This window comes from Epinephelus fuscoguttatus, linkage group LG13 (assembly GCF_011397635.1).
Source record: "Epinephelus fuscoguttatus linkage group LG13, E.fuscoguttatus.final_Chr_v1".
NCBI lineage: Eukaryota > Metazoa > Chordata > Actinopteri > Perciformes > Serranidae > Epinephelus > Epinephelus fuscoguttatus.
The window spans coordinates 26708359-26726806 of record NC_064764.1 but is presented as its reverse complement, the minus strand read 5'-3'; the positions used below and the strand labels follow the sequence as shown (position 1 = coordinate 26726806).

Here is an 18448-nt window from a genome sequence, read left to right as displayed (position 1 = left end):
CTACGCAGCCAAGTGCTGTTAAACTATAACAGTGACCAGCCGTGTATCATGCCGACGTTGAAGGACAGCTTTTTTTGTCAGTGTCTGACACCACAAGTCATTCCCCAAGTGCCGTATTTCAACGAGTGAGATCGGGCTGAAATATTCCTTTTATTAATGACTTACTATCATTTATGTCCTGCAGACTTGATGGGTATGTATAAATAGACTACCAACCATTTTATACACTTGCCAAGTGAATTTTCCCAAACCTTGAAATTGTTCTTATTAATTGCTCAACTTTCACCCGAGAGAGCGGTGTTCATCGAACCCATCCACCACCCGTCCTGCCCGCCCAACTCCGACATTTGCCACCTTAACTTTCATCCTTGTGCATTAAACTATAATGGCAACTGGTCGCGTATCATGCTGACGTCACACGATGCCTTATTTCATTGGTTTCTGACACTGCAAGTCACTGCCCAAGCGCCGGATTTCGATGACGGGGTGAGACTGGGCTCTCTCTGCAGGACTCTTCACCACTGAAGCAGGCTTTCATCAAAGCCTAGTGGAGCCTTAGCATTTAATTGATTAAAGTGTTAAAATGAGTTGCTTTGGACTGCATTCATATGTCATCCTATGTCTAGGATAGGACATAGGATGACATAGGATCCTTTTTTTACGGCTAGTGTTCTGAGGATAATTTCCTTTTATTTCAAAGATAAAACAATTCACTCTAGATTACTAACCCAAAGATGAGTCATCACCACCTTGTTGCCATTGTTTTCAATATGTACCCATGAATTATTAAGGGGAAAAGCAACCACTGCTTTTGCATTGCCCTCAGTGAAAGGAGGAATAAAACAAGACAGCAGAACAAACTGGACTTTGAAGCCAGGCAGGGTGTTAAACGGCCTCCCTCCTTCATTCAAGCAGTAATTCCAGGGGGAAATATCACGACAATGACAGATGTAGCGATGATCAAAGCACAGCAGCACTCAGCAGACATAAAACTCAATTGCTTTTCTAAGTAAGAGGACGAGATGAAGCACAAAGCTCTTAAGATATATTTCTCCACATAAAACCCAAAGAGTCAGGCTCATCAGATTTACCAGCAGTGAGTCGACAACAGGCAACAGACTGAGAGCGCTCTTTATAAAGCAGCACGCACATAGCTTTGTGTATTTTACAACAAAGTGCTGTGAAAATTCTGACAAAGATCCATATGGTTGTTGGTGTGCCACAAAATGGATTCCAGCTGGCACAGCTTATCTCAACTTAAAGGAAATGAAGCAAACAAGATTCATCCCACTCTATCTCAGCTGTGCATCTCTCTGCATGTAATCCACTTCCTGAGGTCGGATGTGGGAACTGTGCTCACAGCGAGGTGAAATCAATAGGCGGTCATCCTCTACACACAGAGCTGGAGATGAGACCTGGCATGGCTGGAGGAGACTGGAGAGGTTCCTGGCAAGAGACACCGCGATGGAGGAGGCAGCACGTTGAATGATACATGACATGTTTGTCCGAGTGGAAAGTATCCCTGGCTGTGTGTACTTTTCACTGAGTGGTGACCTTTCTGTCTGTCTCTCTCTTTTTCTGTCTCTTGGTTTGTCGCTCTCTGACACACACACACACACACACACACACACACACACACACACACACACACACACACACACACACACACACACACACACACAACACCTAAGGGCAGATAACATATCCCCACCACTGCAGTGCACTAATAACCCTCTCTCTCAGCCTGGAGACCTGTCAGACACACTGTCCGTGTCACTGCCAATCAAGCCAGGTCCTGTCTGCAAACACTCCTCTTCATCCTCTGATCTCTCTGCGTGTCAATAACCCCACTGAAACTCAGCCACCATCCTGATTTGTCAATCAGAATCCAATTTGAAAGCCTTAATTACTTGGCTGACTCAAAGGTAATGAAGCGGCTTTCGGCAGCAATATGAAAAACACCTCTGTCAAGCCTGACACCTTGCATAACAGTGACTGGCATTCTGTCCTTGCCAGATCTGGCCTTTTTGTCTCTGATTATGAGTCTACAGGGAGGGTGCGATGTCAAACTGCAGCTGCAAGCAGGGCTGTACCGAATAGCTCGCAGCTTCAGTCATAATTTTGGCATTTAAATTCTAAATCAAAATCTGTTCAGTCTTTTTAAACCTGGTGTTTCTGAGCGAGATCCTCTAAGGGCTCCTCGACAGGAAGCCATGGAAATAGAAAATAGACTTGTAGCGTTACAGATAGGAGATCCCACTACGAATGAAACATATGTTGCATTCACATGGCATAGGGCAGGCGGGAGATCATTTTATTGGCAAAATGGTATAAAAAAGTAAAGTTGGCAGATTATTCCGGCGGTGCCATGCCATTGTTCCAACGGCCTAAAATTCAGCCTACCTTTTCTCCTTGTGTAAGAAAGCTTTGTAACATCAGCTTGTAAATTCCGTAGCGGAGGATGGCAAAGAGTTAAAATATTTTAACTTTGAATGGCGATGCCGGCTTCTGTTATCATTGCCATATCGTCATGCATGTTTCGTTTTACAATCCTGCCATTCTGTCAGACTGTTTGTTTGCTTTTGCCCATGCCATCCCAAAAGTGTTGTCCATCTGCCATCTGCCTAATTCCATGTGAACGCAGCATTAATGGCAAAGGTTAGGTGGGTATGGTTTCCTCACAGGTTGGTGGTCTTGGTGGTGATCTGTTAGCTCCCATGCTGAAAACAAGCTGGGTTATGTTACAGTTGCAGCAAATTCACTTGTGGCAGGATGTACTGACCGGGTTAGCCTGATGGGTCGATCACTCATTTAATCTGACGACTCTCTTTATTCATTTTATACTCAAACGAGCATTTTACTCGAGGATTTTTTTTATTTCGTGGGTGATGATGTCATGAAATATGAGGTCAGACACTTGAAACTTCATTCAAAAAAAAAACATTCAGTACTGACCTAGCTGAGAGAAAGATTGACCAGAACAGCTGCCAGTCCTTTGATCTGATCCCTAAACTCGCTGTCTACATTTTTTCAGAGGTGAAGGTCGACTTTGTAAAGGCCGTTTGAAACAAACTCTTTGAGATTCTGAAGGCAAAAGTGTTCATAGCTGCTCTGAACAGCCTCACTAGAAGCTGGAGGATGAAAAGCCGTCCGTCACAGAGAGGGCCGAGACACGATAATCGCTCAAATGGGGATAACATCACACACTTTCTGACAGTCTCTCCTGAAAGGCATTCACGGTGTTGCGCTCTATTGTAGACACGAAAAGTGACAAAAAATAGTTGTGTGGAGAATAACAACAAAAAATAGAAATAGGCTTGAGTTCAAATCTTGCATACTTTCTCACCCCCACACACCTGCACAATCACTGCACAGAGAGGGTGTCATTGTCGGATTATTGGTTGCAGAAAGTGACAAAAACTGTCAGATATAAAGTGTCACTACACTATGCCTCAACTGAAGCGCTCATCGGATGGCTGAACACTGTCTGAAATCCCACACCTTTCCAAAGTTGGATGCTGCTTATAACTTTTCAAACACAAACGAACATTCACGCCAACTCCCCACAGTAATGGGCCAGCTGTGTGGAGAAAGTGAGCAGGGTTTGAACATCTTTCTTAAGCTCACTGTTTTAATTCCTCACAGAGCTACTTAGATCAGTTGTTTGTGTTCAGCCTAGTGAATCACTTTGAGGACAGACTGTCAGAATGTGTGCACCTTCTTCTGTTTGACTGATTATCTTGTCTTCACGTTGGCTGGCTTTTTGCCTCTGTCTTTAGCTGTGATCGTTCAGAACAACAGGAATTCGGATTGATTGATTTCAGATACAAGCACACTGATACCTGCACCCCCACCCAACTTTGACTTTCGACAAGTGTGGGTGGAACAAACTAAAACTTTGAGAAAAGTGACAATAACAAACTTGTGGAAACAAAACAGCAGCAATGTTTGAAAATCTTGAAACACATTGCTGTAATGTTTCCTTTCAGCAGCAGTGGAAAGTACATTTATCTGAGTACTCTGCTTTGAGTACAGTTTCACGTATTTCCATCTCACGCCATTTTATACCTAATTTTAGAAGAAAATATTATTATTGCATGTTTACAGCCTACTCTTTATAGCTAACTTCCTCCTTCATGACAACTGCACGGGGGGTGAATTTTTATATCACTCTCCAGTTTACATTTTACTAAAGCTTATTCTAGCAATCTAGCAGCCAACTGTATATCTTAGCAGCATTTGGTTTGGGGCTATAGTTGATTTCCCACCCTCTTTGAGTGACAGGCTGTCTGTTCTCAATAAGATCCACCCCACGCTCCTCTACAGCTCCACCCTCTTGCCTAAATATGGTGACTTCTGGCTCCAAAACACGATGGCAACGACCAAAATGCCGAACTTGAGAGGGAGTCTACAAACCCATTGGTGACATCAGGGTACCTACATCCATTATTATGCAGTCTATGGATAGTATATAAAAACGGCACTCTAAAGGGACATTTTTCTGCATTTAGTTAATATTTTTATTATATTTTAAGAAGCCTGCTTTTAATTAAGTAACATTTTCAATTCAGGACTTTTCAAATGTCATAAAAAAATGTCTTTTCTAAGGAATATGTCCCTTAAAAAGTCTGACCTCGACTATACTGACCTGTATCTCTGCTAAGTTTGTCACCAGAGAGGTGTTTTCACATTTCTCTACAGAAGAAGGCGATGTCTGTGCACTAAAATCTGAGATCCAAATGTACCCAGAGCAAGCTGGATTAGATGGGTCACAAATAAGATGTCCCCCAGGAGGAGCTGAAAAACATTATTGGGGAGAGGGACGTCTGTGGTGCTTTTGCTCAGCCCGCTGCCCCCGGGACCTCGACCCGGATAAGCAAATGAAAATGGATGGACAAATATGAAGGCCCATCACTGTCTAAAATATAAAACACATATCAACAGGGGAACAGACTTCAGCACCAGCAAAGAAACCTGAAATCTCCAACACAGCGGACTTGTCAGTACAGAGAGCAGAGTTAGCATTAGTAGAGTAAAGGTTTTGGCAGCAAATATGGTAGAGCAGGGTATTTAGTGATGTGTTTTAAGTCACAGAGCAAAACGTGAAAGTCTCTTAAGCTTGTGTTAACCACAGACCTTATTTCAGGCATCTAACAAAAAACCTATTAAAAAACCCACTGACTTCCAGACGAGGAAACTGGGAGTGCTAAAATGCCAACTCATTTCCGGTTTTTAGGACTCATTCCTGCACCAACTCTATTTCCTCCTCCACTGCATTTCAGAGTTGTTCACATTTCGTTGTTTCTAGTTTAAGTTCGAACACCACTGTTATTTCAAGCAATTCCTACCCAGCCATGACTAACAGTTAAAATGCTGCCCTTACAGCCATGGGGCACACGTGTCAGTGCCACCGTAACATTACAACTCTCACAGGAGCTGTCACCAGTAATGACCTATGAAGCCTGCAGGCCACCACAGCTCCCTGCAGGGCTCAATGGAGCAGAAAATAGGAAAAACAAACCAACAGAGTTAGTGCCCCTAAAAAACCTTATCTAGAGCTTCTCTCAGCTGTGCTCTCATAAACTCCCCGTGCTCCTCCTTTCGCTTCCTGCTCCTTTCACCTCCAATGAACTCTCCTACATCAGTCTTATCTGAATGCTGCCTCATTGTCCTTGTATTGATGGGTTGTTTGTGTCATTTCACCCACTAATTAGGAGGAAAGGGCAGCGTGGGCTCAGGAAGAGGCTGCCCTCCTCCAAACAAACCAGCAAAGAGGAAGTGCTGAGCCAGAGACGGAAAATGGATGATTTGATTTGGTAAGTGCTGCTGGGCGTGACTGGAAGAATAAAAACTACCAGAAAGAGAAAGGCAGATTTACAGGGAGCAAGGGCAAGAAAGTTAAATCAGGTGTTTGGTGATGTCTTCAGTACAAGTTAAATGTTTTGACCTTGAAACCTTTTTTCATGCCTCTGGGAGACACAACACATCTTAAAACAAACCTCAACGTCTGAGAAATAAAAAAGGGAAAGACATCTCTCCTCGTACAGCAGTACTGTGACTGCTGCTGCATTCAGCTTATATTTTGGAAAATTGCTTAATTATTCAATGCTGTGTTATAAAACATGCTCATGTACCAAAAAAAAGCTATTACGTTAAAATTGCAGCACAAAAGATAAAAAAAGAACTCAGACCATTTCTTGAGCTGTGATGTCTAAATCTAGCTGAGAGCAGAGAGTTCTGACTCTAAACATAACTTCCAGATTTTGCAGCCTTTATTTCACAAAATGCAGAGAACACCAAGACTAACAAACACCACACAAACAAATGTCACACAACGATGATTCTAAAATGAGTCCACTGTGACTAATTTGGGGTTAAAACTGGGTTTAATCTGTTCAGTGACTTCCTGGAAAGAGAATGTGCAGCCATGCTAGCGGCTCTGATTTAGTCATGTTGGTGTTTTGAGCTGAATACTAACACGCTCACTATGACTTTGCTAACAAGCTGAGGTTTGGAAGGTATTATGTTTACCATGTTCACCATCTTGTTATAGTATGTTAGCATGCTTACATTGCTAATTAGCACTAAAGTATAGCTGAAGCTGATGGGAATGTTGTTATTTTTGGAGGTGTTTGGTCATAAACTGAAGCGCTGGACAGTCACTTGAAGTCGCTATGACCATGCAGTATGTGTTACTGGGACTCCCACACAAGGTTTTCTGGGTAACATAGTATGTGTGTAAACGAGCTAAGGGATACACAGCCGAGGAGCTGCATGTTGGTCTGTTTATTTTAGACTGTGCTAATGTTCGATAAACAGTCGAGTTCAAGAGCGTGAGTCAGTGAACTTCATGACAACGGGATCGTGCATTCAGTTATGTGCATGCGTGCATGTATCTGTATGTCTGCCTCTCCACAGCTAATCTCGCTAACTACTGCACCCATCAGCCTAATATTTTGTGTCCACGTTTATGACTGTTCAAGGACCTACTGTCGTGGCAGTGATTCACAAATGCCATTGACTGCTGACTCCTTACTCCTCTCAACCGGCCAGTGGGAGCCGCAAGTGATGATAGCAAAATGCATTCCTGGTGTTGTGTCAAAGTCTGTTCCCCCACTGAGCAGTGTTTTCTTCCTCTTAATGCATAGCGACCCCCTCGGTTGTTAGTGTTAGAGGCACTGGAGCGCGGTGTGGAGATCTGCACTCTATCGTGTGCACTATTACAGATGGTAATTGGTTGAATATTAACAAAAGTAAAAATGCATCCTGAAATTATGAGGATATCCTTCCTACTTTTTAACCTGTTTTTCAGGCCCTGTCTTGTATAAGTGTCCTATTCCAAAATCTCTTTTAACATCTTAAACATTTGGGTTTATATAATGCTTACAGTACATGGTGCATATTACCAATTAATTTGCTCCCAATCAAATTATATACAAAGTTTTGGTGGAGTGTCCCCTGGGGTTAATATGCCAGTGTACAAGAAGTTGGAGTCAGAGAATTGTGACTAGAATCGTCACTTGCGCAACACAGAAAATCCTGCTGCCAATTTAAATAGTGAAGCTACTGAAAAACCGTGCTGTGGTCAATTGATGGTGTGAAGATATTCCTCTGTTTGACTGCCAATGAGAGGATCCAGCAAGAGAACATGCCTGTGTGTCTGTATTGTGCTGAAGATGATGCAGTGGGAAACAAAAAGTGAGCATAGGACCTAGTGCCCAAAGAGAGTTGACCACGAAGCGGAAATTGGGCCTAAGTGCATAACTCCGGTCATGCCTGTGGAAAGCATTCAACCACTCTGCTGTAAAAGTGTGTAAATAAAGTCAATGATAGCTAAACCTGCTGCACCCTAAATAACATCACGCCCTCTTTGCATGGAGGATAAACCTGAGTACAACCAGCAAAGGAAAATCATGTAATACAGACTTTGTCTTCGCAATGTAACACAGACCTGACACACATTTTCTCTTTGTCAGCCTGTACTGCAGCAAAAATCCACATCATTCAAATCCACTATGACTCTTCTACCTCTCCATCCCCACCTGCAGTTTCCTCAATGCCTCCTCTAATAAAATCAGCTTGTATTGTAATGTGGTTAATTGCACGCAGGACAAAAGCTTTCGCTTCTCCTTCAATCTTCAGCGTAATCATCTCGTTCCACGCCTGCAGTGTGAAATTTCCTTTGCCATGAACAGCAGTGAAACAGTCCAGATTTCAAGCCACAGTCTGCCATCTACGCCACAGATCTGGCACTGTTTAGTCTTATGATACAAAACTGTGAGACGGTTCGAGTGAAGGCAGTCTGGTTGTTGGATAAACACGCACATATTCAGCATAGAGTGTCTGAAATCTCTTTCTAGGAAAAAAAAAAAAAAAGATGTAGGGAAACAGATCGTTAAAGAACTCCGTCAGAGTATCAACAGAAAAAACTAAGACGGATGACGTGTGATCTTTTATGATATGCATCTTTGAGGAAAACTCTTCCACAGTAAAGGCCTTTTGTTTTTCAGCATGTTAAAGATTTCCATGTCGTTACTACGAGCGCTTAAAGAACACGAGATGAGAGGGGTTTGGATCCAGGCTGGATCTCATTAACCCAGTTTCAGTTGTGGCCTCTGCGCTGCTTCTTCACAGAGAGGAAGAGAGAGACGTTGAGGTTATAAACAGCTCCCTCTCCTTTCACTAACGTGGCTGAATATTTCATAGCGCTCATTCCTGTTTAAATGCTGCCTGCCTGCCACATTTTACTGCACTTTGTCTTTTCGATGCACCACCGGCTAATAGAGAGAAGGGAATCCTCTGAAAGTGCCTGTGTATGTACAGAGCAGTGTTACCATTAATCAGAAGTGCATGTGTAATTTAAACCCGAGTGGACGCTAATGGATTATGATTTTCTTTTGAGATTAGCCTTGTGTCATTTCAGTTTTATTGCAGTGTATGTGGGTACATTAGTGTAACACCGAAGACGCAGACGCACAATGAAACTCAGTGTTTGGAGGACAGATGAGTGTCTGGGCTGGCTGAGCCTCCGGGGCAGATCGATGAGAAAAGATCTTGCAGCAAAGACATGTGCTGTTGTTTTAGGCAGGTGAGCATATGGTTCGCTGTTTTTTTAAAGAATGCACCAAAGATCCACTTGTCATCCCTTTAAGAAGCCGAGCCGAGCGAGTTTATTTGCTAATGATCATTTTAGTGAGTTTCAGGTGGCCATGACATTCACTCAAACACAGAAGTTATGAAACTAAAACTTTAAACAAGTTCAGTTCTACCATGCAGCAACCCACACATTTCAAGTTGAATCCTGGCTGTGAGCCACAACAACTGAATCTGTAAAATAAACAGGAGCCAATATTTGGAGTGCACAACATTTTGACAGAAAGGGCATCCTAACAATTACTGAATTCTCACGTCCTTGTACTGCTTCAACAACTTGCACTTTGCAATTAGCTGCGTCTTTGTTGTCACTTTCTGATAAGGCTTTATAAGGACATGGCAATGACTATATTAATGGTTAACTGATTGTATTGTGACTGTATAGGTATAAGCCACCGATACGAACAATTTTATGTTTACCACGTTGTGAAAATTCTCTTGGCTGGTGTATAAAAATGGTTGGTAGTCTAAATATAAATACCCATCAAGTCTGCAAGATATAAATGATAATAAGTCATTAATGACGTTGATGATCACTGAGGAACAAAGCCGTCCTTTAACGTCTGCATGATACATGGCCTTCCTCCCTTATAGTTTAACGGCACTTGGCTGCGTAGGGGGGAAACGCAGTGGTACAGGAATATAAGGCAGCGAGAGTCTGAGTAAGGTGGGCGGGGTGGTGGATGGCTCCAACAAACATGACCCTCACCTGGGAAAGTGGCGTTCACATTCCGTAAGAATATAAAGCCAAACTATGTTCTTTTTTCCTACACCCAACCACGTGTTTTTGTTGCCTAAACCCAAATATGTGCGTCAGTTGCTGGAGGAAAGAAAACATCAATACTCACTGTTGTATTGACATAGTGTGTTTATTTTGAAAGAGACTGTATGTAAACAGTAAATTTCCTGTGAAAACGAAGTTTATTTTGAAAGAAGACAATGCATGTAACAGGCAGAATGTCAACAACCAACACACCCGTGGCACCGGGCTGGTTTTAGGTGGAGCTTAAGGAGGATCAAATTGTGTGATTGAATTTAATCAATGGATAATTACGTGGCTGGATTATTTGGAAGGGAGTAGGCTGATGCCAAATTGGTGAGTAAAGATGGATAGCTTTTATACCTTTGCATTGTGTAGGCCTACAAAGAGCTTAAATGTGTCCCGTTCATAAATGACGGGACACCGAATAAAATCATTATTGTGTGGGATTTTATTCCCAGCATTAAAACTGTAAAAATCCAGCAAAGCAGATGATCACAGGACAGCTTCAAGAGACAACTATTGTGGGGAGAATCTGCCTGAAAACCTGACATGACATGAACGCCACTAAAGAGCCTTGCGGTAAAATCAGCTGTTCCCGGGACAAAGTCATTCTTTATCACCAGAAAAATGTGAGGATAATTGCTTTCTGAGAAAATTATCTCTGATGTAGGGTGAAAAATGAAAAGTTTGTTGTGCATTTATGGCTGGAGCGCACTGAGTGCTCCTCCCAGGCTCAAAGTAATTATGAGTTAATCGTCGTTTAGATTATCTGAAATGAATTTTACACATATTGCAAGTGCAAGGCAGATCAAAAGCACACATTACCTTCACTTTACCTGTGGGGTACTCCACGTAAAAGGCTCATGGCCGTACCCACATGATCAGTAAAAGGTACACTGGCCACAATTGGGGCCTCATTCTGCCATTAACTATTGTTAGCTTAGCTTAGCATAAATGAATGAATGACTATATTTTGAGCAAAACAAAGAATAAAAACAAACAAAAACATCAACAGACATGATCAAAAAGGAGTAGGAAGAAGTGTACACTTAAATAATCCTACTCCCCTCACTATTTATCTCTCATTTAAAAATTAAATTGTCAAGAATAAAAACTGAAAACAGGGGAAACGAGCCTGGCTCTGTCCAAAGGCAACAAAATGCACCCACCAGCACCTCTAAGGCTAACTACTGAACAATTCATATCTCCTTTGTTTAATCTGTACAAAAATAGAAGCGTAAAATCGACAATTCACCTCTTTAAATTGGGTTATGTGACTTCCTGAGTACAATGACTAACCCTGCAGAGTCACAACAAGCAGATTCAAACATTCATCACAGGCCAGATGCCTCTTTCAATCAGGTACAAAATGCACCTCGACCAGAGGAAATAAAGACCCAGTAAGAGGTGAACTGCTTCAGAGGTCTGGTACAGTTTGTACAGACACTGTGTCTCAGTGGTAAGAACCAACGCAGTGAATACATTTCAACATGGACTTTGCTCTGTACAACAAATATGGGTGAGGTTGACAGGAAATTCTACTGAAACTGATGATTAATGCTCAAGATTATGTGATTAAAATGTGTATGACACCGAGAGCGGCATTCCTTGAATTGATAAGAGAACAAAACGTCGTCGAATACCTAATTGGAAGATAAACTTAGCTCTGCCTTCATGAACTTAACCTCTCATTAGCCTCTCACCTACTGCAGTTTATCATCTCCCCATACAGCCTAATTGCATCATCACAGTATTTCTGATTTATGCATATCATGTTTTAAACATCTAGTGTGTAACAAATAAATTATGTTTTAAAAAGATGTGCCTGTATAGATATAAAATGTATATTCCCATCATCCCATCGGCCTCAGCTATACTTTGTGTGTGCTGCTTATTAGCACCTTAGCATGCTAAGACGCTCAACTATGATTGTGAACATGGATTGTTAACAGTATACGTGCTAAGCATCAGCATTGTCGTCATTTTTATCTTAACGTGTCACTCATAGAGCCGCTAGCATGACTCTTAGTCTTGTTTATCTTTTCTGATTCATAAAACAATATTAACTCAAGGTCCAATTACAATAGCTCCACTGCTGCATGTCATGGTTGAAAGCTGTGGAAAAATGAGTAAGTGGAGCTTGACTTAAGACTACTTTGTCAAACTACGTTTCCAAAATTCAAGAATGACCCTTCAAGCTAAAATCCAATTGATTTTCATTTATTTATGGTAAATCTGTAAAATAAGAACATTTATAAATAATATTCCTTTAAATGTTATCATTTTGTTTACTTTGAATTTAAAATTAATCAAGTTCCTAGTCCAAGCTTGGTGGTTTTAATGTTTAAACATAACCGAGGCAGCCATGTCATTACATCTGTCCTAATCTGTTCAAATATATTTATTGATTAAAAACCTTGATGTGCACGACTTGCAAACAGTGAATCTAATTAATGTCAGTGTTTGACGTACGCTCTGCTTTGTTGACTCTTCCACACCGCACACTCTGGTCAACGTGCTGGTGCTGTGGAAAAAAAGAAAACGAAATAATGATGTAATTTGAAATAATAAGGGTTTATTTTGAGCATGTGTGCATCCACACATTTTTTTGATTTGCAGGGTGAAGTGTCCCATCATCCCATCACAGCCCACCGTCCCCGTCAGAGGTTCAGATCAACATCACAGAGCGCCCACAGTGCATGACATGTGTCCATATACATTAGAGGCTGAGGGAGGGTGACACAGAGGCATCGCCCCCTGACCGGCAATCTATTACCCAACTGAGTCATTCCTCTCTGTGCTGCCTCCAAATTACATCTCTGCTTTTTGAGGTGCTTTTTTTCCTGCCCTCCCACATCTGCAGTGTCGGTGTGTGGATGGGCTTCCACTGATTGCCTCGTTGCTGCTTTGATTGAACGGGGACGCGATGCATCTCTGAGGCCGCATGGGGCTATAGGCTGCATACCAAACGGGGTATGCACTAGAGAGCCATGGATAAAGGGAAGCATCAGTGAGTGGGAGGGAGGGAAACCCCGCACAACACGACACTACAGGGATCAGACGTTATTGAATGCAGCAGCACAGACGAGATTTGTTGCAGTAGCTCAGGTCATCAGCAGTTAATCTGGATATAATTATACAGTTTGTAGTAGGTTTAGATAATATTCAATGTGGCCCACATTTATAATGCTAATATTACTTTCTACTGTATTTTATGTTACCTGTTTTTAGTTTATCTTACATTTATTGTTAACCTATGAGGCATTTGTGTTACCTTTACTCCCTATATTTGCTACTTACATTCTCATGTTGTTGGGTTTTTTTTTTTTATCTTATCTTATCTCATCTTTTCTTATCCTATCTTATCTATACACTGTAGTGCCATTCAAGTTTTGCGCATAACTCTCAAAGGCAGAAAATCTCCATCACAGTTACCCTGTCCATTATTAGTGAGAACAGGGAGTGGATAGGATTTATGTGAGAGGCAGAGGAGGTGCCAACAATACGGCCCTATAAAGGCAGAAAGCTGTAACTACTGAGGCAGTAAAGTAAAGAAAAGGTCATTTAAAGTTCTCAGAATGGTCTGAAAGTTTATATCCTACATATCACTGAAGCAACGCAATCATTTTTGGATTTTTAGGCTTCATAATGTTTCAAAATTGCAGTGCCTGCCAACAAAATGTAGTCTACTCTTATACACTTTAACAAGTTTGTTTGTAGGGATTACATGCCTTTAATATGTGTTTTTGTGTAATATGTTTTTTTTTCATACTGCTATTTATACTTAAATCAATTTAATCAATTAATCTATTATTTCATGCAATTAAATATTTTTATTAAGGTAGCTCAAACACATCAAATCACATGAACTTCACAGAGTCAAAATATTGCTGCTCTGCTAATCAAGTCACCATTAACCCTTTTTTTTCTTTACCCAACTGCTTTATTTAATTATGTAGAATAATGAACCGAAGATGTTAACTTATCAAAATTGCTAATTTTCAGTTACAGGTAACAGCTGGGGTACGATCAGTTTAGATTTAGCTTTGGCTAGGTATGGCTACATCGCTACACCAACTAGCTTCCACTTATCATGCTCTTGAATTAGCTGTGTGCTAGTTTGCTAACAAATATTTATCTGGTTAGGCTTGGTTTTTAGCTCATTTCTGTAACTTCTGCAATTTAATAAATTAATCTATTTACATTTTATTGTGTTTAGATAGCTGAACCAAACCAAATTGCATGCGCTTCACCAGGGTTAAGATCTAAGATGGCACTTACTGCTACTCTGCTAAGCTAGTTGCCGTTAGCAGAAGGTTAGCCGCTTTTATTTTTCCCTTTAGCCACTGCTTAGTAAAAGCATGTACAATGAACTGAATCAACAAGATGTTTATAAAAGTCATTATTTTCAGTTACAGGGCACAGATAAATTAGTGTAAGATCAGGATGTAAATTTAGATTTAGCTTTAACTAGCTATGACTCCACGTCCACTTAATGTAGCGCCATTGAGTTTAGCTGTGTAGTTTGATGTTCCTCTGTGAGTTAGGCTTGGTTTTTAGCTCAGTTTTGGAATTACAATTACTGTAATTACTGAAATTTAGCAAATTAATCTACTTTTATAAGACGTTTAAATATTCTATTTAGGTAGCTTAACCACAGCAAATTGCATGAAGAGTACCACCAACTGCCATCTCTGGTGGCAGTTGGTGGTACTCTGCTAAGCTAGTTACCGTTAGCAGAAGGTTAGCTTTTTTTCCTTCAACCACTGCTTAATAAAAGCATGTAGAATAAAGTGAATTTACAAGATGATTTATTAAATTCATAATTTTCAGTTACAGGGAACAGATAAATTAGGAAAAGAGTATGGAAATTGAGATTTAGCTTTAGCTAGCAATGACCCCCATCACCACGCTAGCTAACTTCCAATTAATACAGTGCTCTTAGCTGTGTAGTTTGCAGTTTCTCCGGGAGACAGGCTTTATTTTTAGCTCAGTTTATGAATTACTGCAATTTATCAAATTAATCTACTTTATGAGACATTTTAATGTTCTTTTTAGGTAGTTTAACCACACCAAATCGCATGAACCTCACCAAGGAGATGGTAGTTCCTGCTACTCTGCTAAGCTAGTTACCTTTAGCAGGAGTTTAGCTGGGGTTTTTTTCCTCGTTAGCCACTGCTTCATTCAGTTATTAAGAACTATGAACTAAATGCCCAGAACTTTGGTTTATTAACATTTATATTTTTCAGTTAAAGGCAAAAGCTAGGGTAATATCGACGTAAATCTAGATTTAGCTTTAGCTAGCTATAGCTACATCACCACATAGCTTCCTCTTGATATAGCTTAGCGCTCCTAATATAGCTATACAGTTTGCTGTTTCTCTGTGACAAAGTGCATTTTTTATTTGTAATTACTGCAAATTGGGCATGCTTTTTATTGCAAATAATACATTTATAGTATAATAATTATCTTTTGGACATCTTTGGACTATCATCTCTGCACACTGCACATTCTCTAATATTTAACACTGTGAATGTTTGTATGCTTCTGTTGGAAACTGTATTCTCAGATTCTGCTCTGAACTCAGTTTTGAAATATGTAGTCACACTGTTTGGTTTTATAGGTCAGAGTACATCAGTCTGCCACCATGAGCTGCAGCCTGTCACCATACCATGATAATACATACATGTGTGAATGCATGCAAGCATACACTCCACCATGCGCACACACACACACACACACACACACACACACACACACACACACACACACACACAGATATACACATTTCTACAGCGTCTTGCCAGATCTTGGAGAGGCAGCCCTCTAATGCTGTGTGACTGCACTCCCTGGGGCTTCTTTCTGCTCCGCTGGATGAGCTGCCTGCACAGAGAGAAATCAGGGAATCCCTTCCTTCCCTGGCTTCTCTCCTCCCTTATTCACCCATTTATTCCCCCTCCAGCAACCTTGTGTGCAAGCTGTATAAAAGCTCGGTTATCATTAGGGAGCCATTCTCCCCGTGACAATGATAAAACAGCCTCAGCAGATACTGCATCTGCAGCTCACAGGAGCCAAATGAACCAATTTAAGGAAGCGTCACTATGACAAATTACAGTAATGTGGGATGTCCTACGCAGCAAATGCTTGTTGTTCATGAAAAAGAAAAACAGCAATGTAAAATTTGTCAGGGTGGATGTTTCTTTTCGGGGGAAAGCTCGTACTGAATGAAGCTTCAGGAGACTGCTTATTTTAATATAACATCCACTTACAGGGCTTCATAATGAACCTAATGATAATGTATGAACTCGTGGGTGTTATTTTAACTCATTAGCACAGCTTTGTTTTAATTTACAGTACAGCTGTTTTCAGTTAAACACACAGATCTGATGGCTGATAGGAAACACTGGTTAAATATTGTCTGTGGCTTCTTCGACACTTTGGCCAGCAGCCACCCTGTCTGACAGGTCTAATGGCCACTCTGATGAGTTGAATTGGCCTTTGCAGACCACACTGGCTGCTTGAACTGGACAATGAAAATGCAACACTTGCTGCCAAATAACAACAGTAAACAACACAAAACCATGATGCTGAATTAGTCTATCAGACCACGTTTTAACCCGAGATTCGGTACATCTGAGTATAACCATGTGACGTGATTTAGTGCCAAAACATGTCGTTTTATTAACAGAACGATGATTTTAAAGCCAATACATAGACATTTTGGGAGCTTACTTGCTCTCCAGAGATAGAGAGGATCGATGCTGGACAGGTCTCAGAGTGGTATTGATCTTTTCATCTGTCGGAGACAAAGCAACTAAACGTATTTCCCCAAAATGTCGAACTGTTCCTTTAGGTCATCTATCAAGTTGAAAATGCGAAACCATTGGCTCTTGAATGTGAGGATTTGCCTCTTTTCTCTCACTTCTATCAACATACAGAAAATCATTGAGATTTAGTCTTGTGGTTGAGTAAACCATGCAATTTTAAGTGTCATTTTCCACAATTTTCAGACATTTAAGATTTATAATGGAGTCAGAGCTCAGAAGATGAATTAGCCTATTAATATATTTGTGCCAGAATTTACTGTTTTTGTTTGTTTTATTTGATAGTAAATTGAATATATTTCAGTATTAGACTGTTGTGATAGTCTTTTCCAACCGTTTTCTGACATTTTAAAGACCAAATGATGAACTGACTGATCAAAAAACATTTTCAGAGTCATTTATAATGTGTTAAAATCATTCAGAAATCATAAATTGACTGAACAACAAAAACTAATCAGCCCTTGAACCCAAATGCTATTCATACATACAAGGTTTGGTTACAACTTTGGGGGTGACACTTAATGTCCTGCATTCTAGTGAATTCTATGCACCGATTTATGATGTAAATGTCTTTAATTTATGTTTCTGAAAAGATGCACATGTTCTAAACGCTGACAGGACGTGTCCCCTGCGTCCCCGTGACATCTACACCTTTGTTTACATCCTGCATGCACCATGTATTCCAGGCTCAAACCATCCTGTCAGGATTTCTGATGAATAGAGGCTTCAAATCCAGCTGCTCTTAGCATCTTCAAAAGAAGCTTCGCATTTTTTAAAACTGGATCTCACATCTCTGCTGTGAGTGGCAGCATCAAACACAAGCATAACACCAACTAATCTGGGGCAAAAGAAGCACCTTTGAGTTGTAATAAGATCAGCACCTTGTGAACATTCTGCCAGATATCTATCCAAAACCAGCCCTGCAGACATGCAGCAGCATCACTGTATGTCACCCCCTGGATAAAAAGCCCTGGGGTATCCTGGTGACGCCACATGAAACTACCAGACGAGGTCATCATTTATTAACAGCTGACATATTACTAGCCTATAGGACAATTAAAATGATTCACCTCAAGTCACACCTGTGAGAACGCCTCTCAGTTTAAGGTAAAGTCAAACGAGGTGATCAAAACCACTCCTGCCCCTCCATATCATGACATGACAGGTTTCACATCTCAGTCAGCAGTTTAATGAATAAAACATATTCTCAGCAGATGGATCCAGCTGAGTTGACTGCAGGTTAATGTGCCGTCGAAACCTGCGGAGGCTCCAACAAGACACAAGAAAAGGCGCTTTTTGCTGCATTGCACCTGACGCGCTCAACTTTACCCGGGGAAGTGGGGCTGTCTGGTCCCGCTGATGTGTGACTAATCCTCCGAGGTCGTGGTCGTGATGGTGGACAGACAGACACCCCCCCTCTCACACCCCACAGGAAACACAAGGAAAGGATAGAATAACATATCATGACCAGCTGGGGGACAAGCAGGCAGCGGCTGACTGTGCCATATGCCACAGGAAACGCGGTGGCGGTGTGGTGTCCCGGTGTGTTGCCGGCTGACCTGCAGAGCGGCGGTGTCTTACCCGGTAGCTGCGGACACGGAGGCGGGGAGCCGGCGGGGGGAGCACGGCAGGCTGGAAGAGTCCGTCCCGGGATCAGAGCACCGTACGTCAAACAGTCGGTGCGTCTCCGCACCGTCTGAAGGCTGAG

The 18448-nt window shown here is 41.3% G+C and overlaps 1 protein-coding gene across 4 annotated transcripts in view; it reads right to left on the bottom strand.

Moving 5' to 3' along the window:
- The window catches only part of sytl5 (synaptotagmin-like 5), a 60527-nt gene extending 42079 nt beyond the window's left edge, over positions 1–18448 (bottom strand). For 3 of the 4 annotated variants that reach the window (XM_049594485.1, XM_049594488.1, XM_049594487.1), the window contains exon 1: positions 18322–18424. The gene's annotated coding sequence lies outside the window, so the exon portion shown is untranslated. Of the gene's footprint in view, positions 1–12388; positions 12441–18321 lie in introns of all 4 variants that reach the window. The other variant, XM_049594486.1, reaches the window with a different exon arrangement.